We start from the raw sequence: 19119 nt of genomic DNA on the forward strand, positions 1-19119 counted from the left end.
ATGAGCTTGGAGGTTGGGGGTTGTTTGAATGCCAGAAGGGAGGTTCAGGAAAGATTTCTTTCAGGATGGGGTCCCCCTTGAATATAGGTTGTAGTTATGTGATGATACCCTGTACGGGTTCCAGTGTGGGGTGATAGGTGACAACTAGGGGTGTGCAAAGAGAGGGGCTTTTATTCCTGTATTGAAGCAGGTTCTCTTGGGGTATTTGGGTGGCCCATTCCATGATGTGATCTACTTCTCTGATGGAGTGTCCTTGTTTGGTGAAGGTGGTTTTGAGCACGTTAAGGTGCATATCCCGAACTTTCTCCTCAAAGCATATTCTGTAGTATCTGAGTGCCTTGCTGTAAATAACAGATTTTGTGGTGTGTTTGGACTGGTTACTGAATCTGTGAAGGTAGATTCCCTTTTTGGAGCTGTAAAGAGCGCTTCAATAAAGGTGTGTGCAGGAGAGCTGCTTTCCAGATGCCTCTTGGTTTTCCTGGTAGAGAAGATGCAAACATCCTTCTATGGGATCGAGTGAACTGTTTACAAGCAGCTTTTGGGTGTGCCTTTGGCTAGCTGCAGCTGTCTGTGCAGAGCTTTACAGATGGCATGTGGAGTTTTCCATAGGAATGAGGAAGCTACTGCAGCCATATCACAGTTTTAAAATCAGCTATAACTTTATGATACTGGTCCAGTTGCACATCAGCAATGGCACACAGGATTCCATAAGCAACAGTGCAGTCCTGTAACATCTTATACTGTCATATATGGCTAGGAATTGTCAGCAGATCCACAGGATCTGCTAAGGAAAGAAGAATAGAGAAGGCTGAGATGCGGTGATGTGTTTTGTACCAACCAATATATGGGAGGTTATATAGATATCTATAGCTTTAGATCAATATATCATATTGTATTTATATCACAATGCTGCCAGCTAAGATGTTTGGCGAGCCTGTTCTGACTGCAGTGATTCTCAACATAAAGCTAAACTGAGTTGCTGAAGCAAAACATTAACGTAATTCCATTAAAACAGAACACAAACTGCCTCTAACTACTCCATGGGAATCTAACAGTTTTACTAGTAGCAATAGACAATTGATACAAACATGTTACATTTTAACTTTAACTTAAACTTTAATTTATAACACACACTAACTTTGTCCTTGAACCAAATAAAAAGGACATTGACAGGTACCACTTTCAATGACATTAAAAAGCGATGCAATTAATTTTCAGGAAAGTCAATCAAATTCTAATATGGATTTGGAGAGGGGTGGTATTTTCAAGTGGCTAAGGGTTTTGGACCCCTGACTCTCTTAGGCTCCTTTGAAAATGACACTCTCACCCTCTGGCACCATTTACAGAGAACAAATAACAGCCATGATTTATTAAAAACATTACTCTGTAATGCAAAACATACTTCAGTTTTCAAAATATTTCCTATACACTTCAATATAAATCACCATCATATTATACCTGTTCAGAATCATGGAAATGTAAGGTTGGAAGGGACTTCAAGAGGTCATCTTCCAGTCCATCCCCAGATGCTGAGGCAGGATTAAATGTACCCAGACTATCCCTGACAGGTGTTTTCCAACCTATTCTTAAAAACCTCCAGTGATGGGGATTCCACAACCTCCCTTGTTCCAGTGCTCAATTATCCTTATAGTTGGAAAGCTTTTAGTAATATCTAAGTTGAATCTCCTTTGCTGCCTAAGAACTAAGCCTGTTTCTACTTGTCCTACCCTCAGTAGACATGGAGAACAATTGATCACTGTCCTCTTTATAACAATCTTTTCCCATATTTGAAGACTGTTATGTCCTCCCTGATCCTTTTTTCAACCTTTCCTCAGATGTCAGGCTTTATAACCTTTTATCAATTTTGTTGCTCTCCTCTGGACTCTCTCCAAGTTTTTATGTCTTTCTTGAAACGTGGTGTCCAAAACTGGGCCAGTACTCCAGCTGAGGCCTCACCACTGCTGTAGAGAAGAGAACAACAACAACATCTCTTATAATTCTACATTAGTAATGTATTCAGATAATACTTAACCTGAATAAAACTCACAGGCTTTAAACTCAAAGGCTTTACATTTTTAGACTTATGTGTGAAATAACTATGAGAAAAATATTGAACTAAGTGTGCGTATCTTGTGGAAAACTATGCCAGAAATTAAAAAACAAACAAAAAGTACTGAATTTATTTCCAGGATTTTTTATTTAAAATTAAAATAGGTTTTTAAAGATAAAAAGAATGTTTACATATATGTTTATAAGCCTATATTTATTTCAAATAATTTACCAGTATATATATTTCCATTCAGATCTTTCTATGCTTATAGAAGAAAAACAAATTTATAATTAAACAGAAAATTAGGACATTCCTGTAGGTCAACTTTTCTATCAAAAGTATATACCATTCTCTCGTAAACCAGCATTTCAGCTGAGAAGAACTTCTCTCTTTCATATTCCATCAATAACATGTTACACTAGTTTCAAGTCTACGGGTAACTTTGTTATTTCACAAACTCTGTTAGAAACTCTAGGAAAGGTTAGGGTAAACCAAAATGTCAGCAGGTCTGTTTTCTACAGAGTTTTTTAAAATGTTGGATTATTCAGGCAATTGAGGCCCAAACCTGCAGCCATGAAAGTTAATGGGAATTTTATTATTTACTTCAATCAAAGGAGCAGGCTCCAGCAGTCCAATTCTCTCATACTACTACCCCAGTGATGTAACCTCATTGGTATGACTCCTCCGATGGTGTAAGGGAGGGGAGAGTCAGACTTGTGCCTGACAGGTTAAACATGTATTCCTAATTGAGGATTTGTACAAGAGCAGAAGTAGGTCTGGATGACAACACTGTCACTTCTGTCCTGTATGATTTTGTGGCTTATCTTTCAAATGTACATTTCAACCTTTAAAATAGTATTAATGTTTGTGCCATGGGAAGGCTAAATAAATAAAAAGAATGCAGATACACTATTCTGCTGCCTTGACTTATCCAACCAACACTCAGCCTAGGGTGAATGAAGAAACAAAACAAGAATCAGAGAGAGTCCCTGCTTACCCTGGAATGGGAGATTAGCTACTCCCTAACACAAAATTTAGCTGTTCAAATACTCTTTTAAGCCCCTGGAAGGACTCATATTTCAATGGGAGTTGCATTGCGACCTAATACCTTTTGAACCTAATTTCCATATAGTCATTCAGTTTTTGCTTAAACACCTTAGTTTTACTTGATTCTACCACCTTAGCTGGAAGGCTCTTCCACTTTAAATGTTCCCTCGTTAACTTAAACCTACATCAGAATTCTAATCAGATTGCATGAATGGAGTAGTCCATCCTGGTGTATCAACTTTGTGAGCGATGCCACTCAAAGGCCTGTTAGCATGTCAATTAAATATATATACAATTTGGATACAAACTTAAAATATACATATGACATTTCCTACTTAGAATAGGACCCTAAAATTGATTTTAGCTAAACCACTTAATATTTGGACTCAAGGATGTGTGTGTTACACATACTTAATTAGCCTTTGTTTTAGAAGCCAAGAGATGGAGTGATAGTTGAATTATCTCAGAAAAATTTTCATTCTAAAGAAATCCATGATGAAGAAAAATGCTTTAAATTTTGTCAGACCGAATCAAAAGATTTTTTACATCGCTTTCATAACTTAGAGTCTAATAACATCAGTTCAAAGATGGAAATTTAACTAGTCTTTGGACTAGATCTTTTTGACATCCCAAATTAAGACCCCTTCTTATTCCCCAACAGCAATCAGGATAGCGTTTAAAGTGAACTCATTCTGATGTAACATGAATGGTATAAGAGCTGCTGGGCCCAGTTCAGGACTCAGATTCCCTAAGTCACAATTTCATGAATGATTTCAGTGTGAGTTGTACATGTGTATTTTGAATGCAGAATAGACCCCACAATGTAAGAGTTCATGTCATAGGAAATTCCATAGCACTTCAAGGGTTAACACTGCTCCAAGACACTTGGGTATACAGTTACTTGTCAATTATGCTCCTTGCCATACCACTTGTGTGTTAATCATCTTGTCCGTGTGTTCCTCTGTGCTAAACGATGGTGTGCTGCACTTTTCTTAGTTTCCATAAACGTAGATTGTGAAGTTAACCTTTAGCGCTGTTTTCTCCCCAGCTTATGGCTCTGTAATAGGTTGGCCATACTTATCTTACTGAAGAGTTTTTTTAAATTGTCACTAAAGAACAGATGAGATCCTTCTTCAAAGGATAACAAAAAATCTGTATGGAAAGTACTTACTATCTAATAAAAACGTGGGGCTATTACAATGTGTAAAAGTTAAATTACAATAATAATACAGAAGAACACAAGAAAAGATGCTTTGTGCTTTTCATTAGGGCTGTAAGTACTAATCTACTGCATGCTGATTCCTCTGCAGCACTTTAGCCCTTGGGATATTTTCCTAATTGTAATATAGTTTTCCTGGCATTGATAGAATACACCTGAAAGAGACTTTTGTTTAGTGGTTCTAAAGGACAAACTCCTGCCATATTCTAAACATCTAGCTTGAAATAAAACCTTTTGGAAAGAAATTCTTCTGAACAAAGTATGAATAAAACCCACCTCCAGAAAATTAATTCTTGGCATTGACATTCTATTATACATATTCTATGTATGTATACAAATGTCACAACATTTTGAGTTGCACCTGTGGAATTTCTTACAGGTTGTCAGATGTAGCAGCTGTCATAACATTGTTCAGGAGTTCCTCCCAGCCTTTATCCTAAAGATGTATTTCTAATTCTTTCTTCTACCGATGTTTTGTACTGACAATAGCCTGCCTAACTGAATAAACATTACTGGTTCATTCCATCATTCGGAAGCAAACAACCAAGTCACATTTGCTGAGTGCAAAAAGCTACCTTAACATCACATTACATAAATACAATAAAGGTGAGAATTGAAGTCTACTAAAATCAGGAAATTCAGAATGAATACCTCTATGGCATCTTTATTATTATTATTGTTCTGAGTTACAAAGCATTTATGTTCCAAATAACAAGATTCCAGATATAGTGATTCATTGAATTTTTCTATGATGGATAAACATTCTGGATAATGAGTATCTTGAATAGTAATCTGCATTATTATGCATAGAAACTGATCATTGTCTCAAATTCTGAACACTTAGACCTCAAAGCTGCAAACACACATGAATAACTGCTGGGTCTAATGGTCTTTCCAAACCAGAGTATGTGCTCTGCCCATTTCAGATATTGTGAATCTTGCTGTGTTCCAGTTCATTCCATCTTTTTAACTAACCTTGCTATCTAGGTTGGCTATACTTTCCCAAGGTTTCATGTTCACCCATTTCCCTCCTCTCAGTTTTTCCTATCTGATATGCATTGCAATGATATTAAAGTGATTTTTATTAAAGTACTAACTTAAATTAATTTCTTTCCAATGTATTTATCCAAACTGGCCAGCTAAATATGAACCTTTGAAAGATATTTGGTGAAGGTCTATCATTTGTCAAGTTATTTTTCCAAATTTTTGTTGGTGTAGGTTTTAAAACTAGTATCAAATTATTTTTGTTAAACATCAGTGAAAAGAATGTGTTAAATTGAGCTGATGTTCTTTAGTCTAAAGAAAAGTTCCCCACTTACTTCTTCCCTCCAAAAAAAATTCATGAGATGAACTATGTGCGAAACTGAAAACCATACTAGAGTTTCTGGTTAATGGCCAAACTTCCATTACTTCCTGGTATTGTGAGAAAGAGCAGATACTCAGACCAGCATTCCTGACTACTTGTCAGGTACATTTTTTTTTCTTAATTACATTTTCTGCAAGCTACATCCATTATGAACCTGATGGCTGTTCCATAGGCACTGCATGATCGTCTCTCATTCTGCTGGTGCCACAGTTCTAGTAAATCAATATTGCCAGCAGCACAAGGCTGTGGTTGCTTATGCCCAGTTCCCACAGATTTTTACTAATCACTAAGTGGCATGCTGTCTCTGGAACAGCGAGCTCAGAGTTCTGGAGGCTGCAGTGGAATCAGCAGACTTGTTCAAAGCCTTTCTTACAGTTGCTGCTAAATCATAATTATTTAGAAAGATTGGCTGTGGCAGACCAGGAAGAGGAACAAAGAGTCTTACTCATGGAAAAAATGACTGGCCTTATGAACAATTCATGTGACAAATATATGAGCACATCACTACCTTTTAAAGTTTATGCTTAAATTAGGAATTGTACTAAAAAGCCAAATGCCCTCCAGAACTCTCATTAAGATTTCATGTACTCCCATTTGTTTTGTATGTTGTTTACACTGTCTTTATCCTGCTGTGATCCATATGGCCAGCTTCCCCAATTACCTTAATATTATCTCTGGACCTCATGTAATCTTAGTTTTATTGTTTACTTATGGCCACAATAAAAAGGAAGAATAAAAAGTGGAAAGGCAGGCCTGCGCATAGATGTGGCCAGGCAAGGGGGTGTGGCCAAAGTGCTACTGAGCTCTGGCAATTTCCAGCTGTGAAATGCTCTCCCGCAGAAGACATTGCCAACCAGCACAACTTACTGCAGCCCTTAGACTGCTTTAAATCAGGCTGTGTTCTGAACTGGCTGCAGAATCATAGGAGAATGGGAAGATAGTATAAACCATAAAGCACCTTTACAACCCCCGTACAAAAAAGTCCATCAATTGCAGCCCTGAAATTTTGGTGGATTTTTAAAATTGTATAGCTAAGACTCTAACCCGTTTTTGTAATTGAAATAGTTGTTTTTGACTTGTAGCTATGACCAAGCAGTCTTTTTTTATTAAAATGACGACATGTACCGTACCGCTGTTTACAAGATTATCAGAAAAATAAGGAACTTTCCTACTAGTTTTTAAAATGATCACACTACTCAAGTACAAACAGGTGACAAATGAACCTTAAGAAATCTGGATGTTCAGTCCTATAAGTTATTAAAGCACCCAGAAATTGGGATATTTAGCCAAACACATTCAGAGTCTGCACAATTGTGCCAGAAATCTTATAAGAACTGGCTCTCTCTGAGATTTTTGGTGTTCCCATCATATCTTTGAAGCAGAAAGTGCAGAGGTGCACCTAAATGAAAACTTGTGACCGTGAAGAGAAAGTTATCCCAACCTTAAATGTTATGTTCAGATTTAGGGTGAAGGTTTGGCTCAGTTATTTTACCTGAACCGATTCACACATTCCTCGGACAAACTAGAATAACTGTCAGTAATTCTAACAGCAAAGATACATGGCATGCTTAGGGGACTCTTATCTTCCCATCACAAAAATAAACAAGTATAAATCCCTCCAATGAATATTACAATAATGAATTAACAATCGGCTTAACATTTATACAGTGCTTTGAAAATATAAAGTGTTGTCAGTATGAAATTGATCATTACCATTTTAAAGAGCAGTCTTTGGTCCAGATCCTCAGCTGGTACATATAAACTAGCATAGTTCAACTAGAGTTTTGCCAATTAATACCAAAGAAGGATCTGACCTATTCTGCGTGGTTGCTTTAATTAAAGTTTCTGGTAACAGGATATTTTGTGGAATTGTGAAAGACCAGGCTAACCAATGCCAGATAAAAAAGGTTCAGACAGATCATTTGGAAATATCATTAAATCATTTTTCAGAAGACAGGCTTCAAGCCAAACAAGTCACCACTACTTAGCTTTATATAGGTTCCTGATCCCATTTGATACAACAGAAACAAACACAGATTGTATTCTCCTACCTTGTTCACTTAGCTTGTTCTCAACCTCCTCTCAGCAAGCAAAGAAGCAATTTCTCCCTTAGGGAATGTAACCCTTCACTGGTCTTTTCAGTTGTCTCATATGGTGTTAGAACAACACTAACTGCATTACATTTCCTACGGTACTCCTGTAGAATATGAGGGCAAATGCTATATCTGCCTATCTGGAGCAGCTTGTTCCATGCATAGGTTGCATACATCCTTTAATGGGACCCTAACAAGATGAGCCCCATGGTAGCATGCACCTATTATAGATGAGGTGGTATCAAATCTGACCATATGGTTTACAAGCATAATGTAGGAAATGTAATGTGTCTACTGTCCAGTGTAAATTTAATACCACTTGAAACAGCTGGGAAAGATGGCCAAAGACTAAAATCTATAGGTAAAAGGCCACTTCCTCAGCCTTTGATGTTTGCAGATAGATCCGAACAAACCAACTGGACAAGGTAGACGTTCTAGGGCTTTTATTAGTAAAATGGAAAAAAAAGATGGGTGAAGATTATTTCACTCTCAGGAATTCTGAGCAATCTAAATAGGGGCCCTATTCTAGAATTAATTTTTATCCACCTACAAGATTTAGTTTAGAAGTCCTCCAGAGATACTTGTTTTCTGAGATTGAATGAAATCATGATGGTAATTCCTAATATCACCTGTAAATTTGAGAGCCGTAAAGCGAGATTAAGATAGCTTGCCCTTGGAAAAAAAAGTTGTGTACATGCAAAATATCCAATATTCTATAGAAACAGGAAGTTGGAGCAGTTGCTCTGGATTACATCAATGAAACAGAGCATAATTTGGCTCAGGGACTCTGGTGCCACTAAAATAGGGCTATTTGCTATTTGGGTGAGGTATGAACAAACCTACATACCTGGAGACTTGCAATTCCACTTGTTATGGAGAAAGGGAAAGGCCTTTTTTTTTTTTTTTTTTTTTAATAACAATTCAAAATTATTCAATAAAATTCATCTTCCATGGCAAGAAATCACTTGCAAGACAAGTGGAATTGTAAGATTCCAGCACTGTAGCCATGATGCATGCAAAAGCGGGATTACTGTGTTCTCACCTTGCTAACCACTGATAGAACAAAAATACTCTAATAAAACACATAGCTAAAAAATCTAGGGAAAACAAGCAAATGATTTTAAAAAAACATAAAAAAGGAAGCACTGTAAACGTCATTTAAGATAGTTATAGGAAAGTTCATCATGGTATCAATTAAGGTTCAGAGCCCAAAAGTCTCAGCAGGAAGTCTCTATCATTTTGAGAGTTGAGTTGCAACTTGAAGGAAATTCAACTCCTTATGTATTCCACAAAGTAGACAAAGTTTAGAAGACACGTTGATCATTTCCATGGACTTCAAAAAAGCAGACTAACTCAACTGGTAGGTAATGTCCCTCCCATGGGAAGAAAATCTAAGGGGAAAATGAAATTATGGGGATCCAGCAGTTCCTTAAGGAGACAATATTAAATTCACAATTGAATTCAAACAATTCCGATCCAAAGGAAAGGTAGGAAGAATAGTAAGAGAAACGGCTGCATCAGGAGCTCTTTAATGACCTGAAAATCAAAAAGGAATCCTACAAAAAGGGGAAACATGGACAAATAGATAAGGAGAAGTACGAAAAAAAAGCACAAGTATATAGGGACAAAATCAGAAGAACTAGGCACAAAATGAGTTGCACCTGGCAAGGGACATAAAAGGCCATAAGAAGAGGTTTTTTAAATACATTAGGAGCAAGAGAAAGATGAAGAAAAGTGTAGCTCCTCTACTTAATGGGGAAGGCGAGCTAATAACTCATGACATTAAGGCGGCAGAGGTATTTAATGCCTATTTTGTTTCAGTCTTCACTAAAATGGTTAATGATGACCAGATTCTCAACACAATTAACATTGACAACCAGGGGGAAGGAATGCAAGCCAAAACAGGGAAAGAACAGGTTAAAGAATATTTAGGTAATTTAAATGTTTTCAAGTCAGCAAGGCCTGATGAAATTCATCCTGGGGTAGTTCAGGAACTTGCTGAAGCAATCTCAGAGCCCTTAGCAATTATCTTTGAGAATGCCTGGAAGATGGGAGAGATCCCAGAGACTGGAAAAGGGCAAACATAGCACCTATTTTTAAAAAGGAGAACAAGGAGGGAATTATACACCAGTCAGCCCAACTTCAGGAGCTGGAGAGATGCGGGAGGAGGAGGAAATGGTGAATAAGGAAGAGGAAAAGATGGAAGAGAGGAAGCTCAGAAGGTTATTTATATTTATACAATATCTTTAAAATAAAGTTCTACCCTATGGAGAAACATGTGGCAAAGCAAACCTTTCAGCACACAGGAAGGTAGGAATGACCATACTGGAGCAGATCTGACAGACGGGTGGAACTTTGAAGGCGCAGCCAGCCACTGTTCCACATGCCCAGACAGCAGGGGGAGCTTCCTGCAGTGAGGGTGGCGATTTGGCAACTTTCCCTAAAGTTGCCCCCACTCTTGTCTTGCTTCTCTTCCTCCACCCCTTTACAGGACATCTCTTGGAGCTGTTGACTCTTCCCTTGTGGTAGCACCAGCTCTGGCAGGGCCTCTTGGACTTGTGCCCTCCCCACCCAAGACCCACAGCGGCACCTGCGGTGGATTTACATCCCTGAGTGCATGCAGATTGTGGTGAATCAGTTGACATCCACTGAATGGAAACAGAGTGACAGCAGATTGCTAAGAAGATGAAAAGCCATCCATATAGAGATGTCAAGTAGGGAGTCCACACATGGGGGCAGGAGGAGAAACAGGCTACTAATGGGGGCTCAATTCTCCTCCCATTGAAATCAAATGTAGTTTTCCTGATGATATGGAAACAGGATCAGGTCATATGGCAGCTCTGCTTCTAAACTCTGCCTTGGGGTGGTGACTGTAATGTGGGGGGAAATCCCAGGGCTTTCATAGGAATTAAAACACAACTATGGAAAGTCAGTGCCATCTCCTTGATTTCTGCACTAGTCAGAATAACCATACTGTTTGCCAGAAGTTGCTTCCCATTAGGTGTTACTAATGGACCTTAAAAAAATCAAAAAGCTCAGGAAGTCATTTGAATAAAAGAATCTCAAATCTCTCAGCTATTAAGTACTTCCTACCCTATCCAGATAAAGCGCTTGAATTCTCTCTGGCTTTAGCAAATAATTCAAGTGGATTCATTTCAATATTCAGCAAAACAGTGATTTTCTTTCTAAAAGTGCTAACAATGTTCATCTCCTCTCCCCTTATCAAAAGCATTTTGCTACTCAGACACAAACTCAGCTGGCAAAATCAATTCATTTCCAGTTTATTATAGTCCTAGCTCCTCACCACCTACTTAATTCATAGTAGAGTATCTCGTCTCTCTATAAATTTAAGCATATGAACCACTGCAAAAATCATGTCAGGCTGTAACTTTTGAAAACAAGGCTACAGGAGGTGAGGAGACAGAATTTCCTGGCTAGCTGACATAATGCTTTAGAAATAGATGAACAATCACTCTGAAAGCCTGGTTTTCTTGTAAAGGAAAAAAAAAAAAACCTGCTTTCCAACCTTGTTCAGTTCCCTGGATGAGATCCTCTAGGAAGGTGGGACGTTGTTTGTGTTCTCTGGCCAGGTTTGCACAAACACACATGTAAATTACACAGAGGCTCCACTTATCAGCAAAGCTGGCGTTTCATTCCTCCGTCATGTTCCTGCAGCACACCCAATTCCTTTTGAAGTTTTAGTCCTTCAGTCTCCCACTGTGTACCAATCCAGGGTACAAGTTGATCCCTGTCTCTCAGATTTCTAACAAGTGAACAAATCAAAGCTGCTAAAGATCTGAGCCCCTGTTTAAACAGACTGCTTTTTCAGCCTTCAGAAAGCCTAAATAAAAGATGGGATCTACCAGTGACTGGTATGTAATGAGCAAACTCCTCCTCTTGGCTGGCAGGGGGAGGGTGTTGGAAAGATAGAGTGACTGTGAACAGACTGACTTCCTGCTTGGATGAATAGGAAGGTAGAACTACTGAATTAATATTTGCAACAGTGTTGTACGCAAACACCCATTCGCATACACTGACTCTTAAACAAAGGCTGCTCCTAATGCACAAGAGCCAGAAAATGCAGTGGTATTTTGAACTAGAATTTTCTTTAAATCAATTAAGTAACTGCTATGGGTTTCAAATTAAAAACTGATTAAAACAGATAAGATCATAGTAGTATTTTGAGTGATTACAAGATTCTCCTTCGCTCCAGAGCTTCTGCAGACAAAGCAATCCTGTAGTCTTCTTCAGGTTATGATACAGGAGGCTTTTTCATTTTAACTTTTAATTTTCAGGCACTTACAGCTTTTCAGAACTGTTACCCTCAGCCTGATTGTGTGTGTTTGGTTGTGGGCCTGCAGTTATTTTCAGTCCAAAGGTAAACTCTTCAGGAAGTTTAATAGCATACACAGTAGTACAAATTGCTGCATGCATGCCAGGAGTGTGTTACAGTTACCATGGGAATCATAACCTTTCCTGAGTTTATTTTGGTTAAGTTTTCAACCATAATGCACCATTACCTTAGTTTTTAACATCAAATCATATTAACCACCACCAAGCCAGTTCCTTTTAAATCAAGTCAATTTCTTTTAAATCAAAATCCTAAATATTGCAATGAAGCTGTTGGTTCATCGCTGAGGTACTTCCCCTTCCCTTAAATGAGCTGGATGGAAAGGACTGGGTCACATGAAATTCTGGGAGGGCCACAGACTCAGCTCAGCTTCAAGTCAACAGAGAGCAACTATGTTACCAGGAAGAGGAAGTGTTGTCATGAGGGTAAAAGAGAATCAGGCAAACAGCAGATTAGAGTAGGACTGCTGAGCATCCTGCATCTCACTCTCCTACCTGTCCCAGCCTCACAGATACCAAGTTTTGTGCCACTGCTCAGAAAAGGGCATACTGACCATAAGTCAGAGTCTATGGTCATAGACAAGTTATTTGCAAATATGCAAATCCGTTCATTAAATTTGCCTAAAACATCACATGGAACCGCACAAATGGGGCAGCTATGAGCTGGAGGCTATTTGCAGAGGGAAGGCCGGGGGATTAACCTGCAGGCTGGAGACATGAGGCAACCACTAAAGCTGGATGACAGAAGGCCAACAGAGAGCAGTGCCCAGCAAGACCAGTGAAGGGAACGACCTCTGTCAGTGGGTTCTACAGGCAAAAACTGAACTACCTTCTAAGAGAGGCATGGACTAAAGGAACACCCAGTTGCAGGCCTAGGAAGCCCCCAGGGCAAGGTTCCTCTTTCATCCCCCCTCTTCTAGGCTGCTGGAGGGGAGGGGTGGGTCAAGATAGGAACTAGCATGCATCTTCTATTGCCAGCTCTAATACTTTTACTAGGATAGTTACCCCCTCTTCTTTCCTGCAAGCTCACACCTGTACTTTGCAGAAGTGTGTATTTCATGGGAGAGCAAGGACAAGCGTCACTCGGTTCTTGCAGCAGAGTTCATTATACACACAGCACACTACCAAATATCTAAAAGGGACTAGCATCCCAGAGCACTATATGGATACCCTCCAGTGCAGGGGGTTATGTTATATTCCATTGGTTTACTCCTACAGAGCTCTACCTGGCTGGTGGTGTCCACAATACTACACCATGGTATGACACATTTTGTTTTCCTGCCAGGAATGAAGGAATTATTGGAGCAGCATTTGCAAAAGTATCTCCAGTGATTTGAAAACCAACCTACTCCACTGTCTTATATTGTCAGTATCGGGCCAGCTCGAGGAACTGCAACCAGTGTTGTCAACTCATGTTTTTTTGTGAGTTTGCAATACTAAGTGTTTTCATTAAATCTCCCTTTTCTGGAATCATGGGATTATGTGAAACTCTCACCTTATTTAAAAAAAAAGTTTCTACTCCTTGTGGTTGTGGAGAAAAGCTTAATAATGTGAATCCTAAAGACACAAAAAACAGAAGGCAAGTAATAGGAACACCAAATTTTGTTTGTTTGTTTGTTTTTTAAATCTCATGATTTTCCCAGGAAATCTGATGACTGGGGGGGCCTGATTCATGATTTTTTGAATGCCCAGGAGTGGCAACCGTGTACAATGCTTAACAATTCAGGACAGTATCCTATTGCCATGCTAATCAAAGTAGGATATCCTGGAGCAGGGCAAACCAAACAGAAGGGAGACATCAATAAAGGGGTTTTCAAAATGAATGAACCCCAAACTTCCTCTACCAGGAGCTTCCCTTCTCTCTTGAAAATGGCAAGGCTCGTCCCCAGAGGGTTTGCTTTACAGTCTTTCCCAAAAGTCAGGGCTTTCCCTTCGCTCAGTCTTCTGGAGTTACAGCCCTTCCCCACATGGGTTTGCTGCAGAGTCCTTTTCAAAATGAGCAAAATCAAATAAATAATGCATTACTTGCCACTTCTCAGCCCTTCAGTGTCCCCTTCATCTGGCAGAAAGCAGGGTTTACACAGCCCCTTCTCCCAGCATGCTTTGCTTCAGCCAGGAGTCAGGCAGTTAGTTCTCAGGAAACTTCATTCCCTTGTAGTCTCTGAATCCCTAAGGAGGAAAGTTCCAGCCCATACCACACATGTAACACCTATCTTGGGCCATAAGCAGACTAAGCAGCCTGGATTTCTTTATCCAATTACAAACAAACCCCTAAAACATCTCCCTACTTCCTCAGGGACTGTGTTCCCAGAGGAAAGTCCTAGATTTGGGGAACAGGATGGTGCTAAACATGGAGGTTTCTCTTAGTCTTAAAGGGCCAGCAAACCCCCTTACATGTGTAAATGAAAACTTGAAAATCTAAAACCAGCCACTTACTCTAATAAAAAAAACCCACATTCATCAGTGAAAAATGGATAGTCAATGAGAGAAACAACAAAAGAAATATAATTCTGTTTACAACCATGTGAAAGCTACATGGTGTCTTGCACCCCTTACTCAAGTTTTTGTACTTAAGTGGGCTGGCACTTTTTGTGTCTCTTCAGCGTCAGGATTGTCAGGAATATGGCTAGCAGTTGCACTCAGTGGTTGGCTCCCATGGCATTTACCTACTGGCCTTTTCAGTGCCTGTAGATTAAGTTTTCCTTTAAAGATACCAGACTTGATTCTTCCCTCATGGAGGAGTAACTCCACTGAAGCTACAGCAAGGGAAAATTAAAAGCCAGGAGGAGAATATAGTCTTATTAAGGCACTTCACTGGAACAGAGGAGCTGACAGGCATGGGGTTCTCAGCTCTGCCACAGACTTCATGTGGACCATCTATAAAATACTTCATTTCTCCCACCCTTTGACTTCTCTGTTTAAAGTGTAAGCTCTTGGAACAGGGACTGTCCCATACAATCTGCATGTAGAGCACCTAGCACCAGTAGGTGTGCCATTCTTGTAACACAAATAATAATTACTATTAATAAAGTGGTGTAAAGGAAAGGAGAATCAGGCCCATTACGTTTCTGGTCCTTATGCTTGTGAAGAAAACCTTCTGAATTTGGTCCAATGGCAATGTTGTTTTTCAGTCTCCAGTGTGTCTGTCATATCTTTCATACTTTTAAGACCCTATTATCATTGTACTTAGGCATCTTTTATATCAATATACGTAGCATTCAGACCAATCTCATATCTGGTGTCTCACCATTTCAAAGTTTCTTTTGTGTTCTTTCTATCTAACACTGCTTTTTAAAATTCCTCTCTTTTCTTTCTTCCTCCATTTCTTTCTCATCAGCCACTCTGAAGGCTGACCAGGTGGTTTTATTGGAGGGAGGCTTAATGAAATGTGACTTTTGCCTCATTATCTGAAAAAGTGAAGAAACTATATGCATATTTTCTAGTGAGAAAGGGGAAAGTTCCTATGGTCATATTTGGATTCCATACTTGAGTATGTTTATGTTGTAATTCCATACAGGTGCCTGTCTACACTTGCCTGGTTGTTATTGTGTAACAATATTAAACAGGTTGTTACAATACTAATTAAAAAAAAAATTACTTAGACTATACTTAGAACATAACTACAGAGATGATGTTGTCAAACCCAAGCTTTCAAAAAATCATAAAACTGTCTTAAAAATCATGATTTTTTATATATAAAATTCTCTTCCTGGTTTCTCAGCCTTTAGGTCACAGGTGAGATGCATTTTCAAGATCTTCTCTGCAAGCACAAGGGCTAAAAACTATGTTTTTTAAAAGAAAGCAGAGACTCTCACATATTCACACGACTTCAGGAGCTGGGGCATTAAGACAGACACCAACTATCACAAGACTCAGGATAAAATGGCAAGAGTTGGTAACACTGTGGAGAGCTCATGCTTCTTTGGACCTGAGGTAGATGTTTGCATTTGCATTCTGTGTGCTAAACAGAGCTTTGACCACTGTTGAGGTTAAGATGGAAGCCAGAACAGGCTCTTCTTTACCATATCAGGTCAGTTATCAGATATCCATTTCCACATTTGTGAAGGAACAGACCACGTTGCACCAGGAAGTAATAATTTTCTTCATGTATCTCAAAGCAAACAATTTAGAGGTAAAAGACAAGTGTCTGTGTAAGATCTTCTACACCATCTGCACACAGCGGCTGGCACAGGAATATGTCAGGGATGGGTAGCACTAGGGCAATCCCTAACTGAGGTTTGGTCCATTGGGGACCAGAGCCAGTTGGTGTAGCCCAGGCTGCTCTAAGCTGGGCATAGGGAGGAGTGGGGCAGGAAGAGAATGAGATGTGTAACCTGGCTCCCTGATAGATCCTGCTGCTGCTCCCACAGCATCAGAGAGTCTGGGCCCATGTCTGTATTCTAAGATTACAGTCTATACTGATAGTCAACTACTTCTATCTATAAAACGTGCCTGAGTGCAGAAAAAGGCAGGAGTGCCACATTATTCCCAAACCTTTGATTCTCTTGCAAACTGACCTAGTATTTATAAGTATCCAGGAGTTGTGAGTTTCTTTGATCTACAGCTGGGAAGTGTGAAGATCACAAGACTCCATTATGACGTGACTGACAGGAAACCAGAGAAATTATTGTTCACTCTCAGGAAAGTTCATGACAATCATATTACTTGCTACTTCTGTCACTATGTGAACTGAAGCTGCCTGTGGGCCAAATTCCGAGATCCTGACCCAATTTTTATCAGGTCATACTCAAGCAAACTTCCCCTGATGACCACTGCGGGAAAAATTATGCTACTCCTTTACATAGGTACAGCGTATTGGGTGAGAATGCAAGGGCTGTGGAGATAACGCTGAAGCTGCTTGGGTCTTGTGTTATATTACAGCTCCCACAGTTTTCAGAGAACTGGGTTATTGTGTCCCATCATGAGACCAGTTTCCTCAAATGGAGGTTCAGGGCAGCCAGTTCTGAGGTGGCCCTGCTCTTCCATGTTCCTGTATGCTGACTGTGAATAACTCTGCTCCACCGGTTTAATCTCTCTGGTCCCAAGATGTTGGGCTCTCAGGTCTGCTTGTACTGGGCACTGACTCATACAGCCTGGCCACGAAGCAAGTTAGCTGTACATTTGGCACTCTCTGTAGAAAACTGGGTAGCCTCCACCCTGACTAACCTGCTTCTAGTCTTCCACCTCCATAATTACACTGGAGTGTTTACTTTGGGGCTGGGTAGGTGTCACTCATTTCCCTTTGTTAAATTCAAAGCTACCGGTAAGTTGTTTATTACTTTCAAGGAGACTAATTCAGTCTTATTAAATGCATTTATACAGTCCCAACCATTAGCATCTACCTTTCAAAACATCTGTTTTAAAGATTATGATTTAAATCCTAATATTAAACCCCCCTGATGTGTTCTAAATTGAGCAATGTAAAGAGAAGATCTGTATTCACAGCAAGTCCCCAGTCACACTCCATTAGAGTTGCTCCCACAAGAAGGCCCCCACAAACAGTTTGGAAGAATGTGGATTTGATTTTTAAAAAATCATGAGAATTAAACACTGGCATGGACATATTTTTATTGGTCCTAAGTTCTAGAAAAGCTTAGTTTTACAAAACTGAAATTTGGGGCCTAATTTGACCCTACAGCGTCCCTTTAAAACATTAAATACTATCCACATGAAAAATATCAGTTACATTGAACAGATCAGGTGGCAACAATTTCCCATCTAGGCTAAGCAACTTCCACCATCTTAACTCACAATAGCTTACCCTAAATTAGTACCTTAGGCAACACAGAGCATGAGCCAAATACATCTCCAGTTTAAGAAGGTATAACTCCATAGTTACATCAGCTGAAATCATCTCCTGTTTTAACCCAGTGCTTTTGAGTAATTTCATTCTCTTGAATCCCATTAAAGTCAGAGATGCTCAGATACCTGGGTGATGGGCATAGTATAAATTGTGTGCAGGTCCAACACCTGGCAGCTGTCGCTGGCTGTGCTAGGGATTGATGAACGCTAAAGGGTGTCAGGGGATAGCTGGGTGCTAGATGACCAAGCTGGGTGCTATTTGGCTGCCTAGGGAGTAGTGGGGCAGGAGGTGGAAGAATCTGAAGAGGTGCCTGATGTCTTGCTGCTGGGGTGGTTGCAACACTGGGTGTTTGATTGTTGCCAGGGGCTACTGGCGTGTATAGGGGAAGGGGTAAGTACTGGGCTGGGGTGTATGTGGCTGCTGGAGTGAGCCTGCTGCAACTGGCTGTTTGGGATGAGGGAGTCAAGGGCCCCACTCTGTGCTTTGCAGTTGCTACTGTTACCAGTTTCTCTTCCCAGCAACTCCTTTGTGGCTAGGATCCAGAATAGGAGCAGCAAGCAAGGGCACCTGGCTGCTTGCTCAGTGAGCACCACGGCAGCCAATGGGCAGAACTGCAGGCAAATGCCTATTGCCTTCCTGAAGCTCAACCAGGTGAGTGAGAATCCAGGTGAGACGTAGGAATGCATGACAGGGCTGCAGATACATGACCATCACATGAAATGCCTGGTCTCTACAAGGCTGGGGCCTCACTCTGCTAGGCGCAATACAAACATAGCAAATGACAGTCCCTACACCAGAGACATTTCAGTCTGATTGTAAGCACTGTAGTAATTGTTTGCAGAACTGGGACCAGCAGTTGGCCCTAACCTTGAAACTGCCCTGGCACCAAAGGGAAGGACTCCAGAAAGAATAAAACACACTGGAACATTTGCAATTGGTCACATTCAAGCAGAGAGACACCTTGCCAGCATATCCACTGCACGTATTGCCAGTTGCTGACGTGCAAATCAACTTAGTGCATTAAATCTGGAAATGCCTCTTGCGCTGAGCTGTCTAGAACGCCCAGCTGACCTTTCCATGGCCCTGAGATTCAGTCAAGCAATGTTATGAATTTTAAAATCACATCATATAGTACTTACCCTGAGGAAAGAAATCCCAGCTAACTTACTAACCTGTGCACCTGCGATGTGC

General features: G+C 40.0%; 1 protein-coding gene across 2 annotated transcripts in view; it reads right to left on the bottom strand.

Moving 5' to 3' along the window:
• The window catches only part of PIK3CB (phosphatidylinositol-4,5-bisphosphate 3-kinase catalytic subunit beta), a 317999-nt gene that overhangs the window by 171728 nt on the left and 127152 nt on the right, over positions 1-19119 (bottom strand). The window contains exon 1 of one of the 2 annotated variants that reach the window (XM_067538931.1): positions 11302-11337. The exons of the other annotated variant lie outside the window; for it this stretch is intronic. The gene's annotated coding sequence lies outside the window, so the exon portion shown is untranslated. Of the gene's footprint in view, positions 1-11301; positions 11338-19119 lie in introns of those variants that run through there. 2 annotated transcript variants of the gene reach the window in all.

This window comes from Emydura macquarii, unplaced genomic scaffold (assembly GCF_026122565.2).
Source record: "Emydura macquarii macquarii isolate MOO-44397 ecotype Brisbane River unplaced genomic scaffold, CSIRO-AGI_Emac_v2 contig_499, whole genome shotgun sequence".
In the NCBI taxonomy this organism is placed as follows: domain Eukaryota; kingdom Metazoa; phylum Chordata; order Testudines; family Chelidae; genus Emydura; species Emydura macquarii.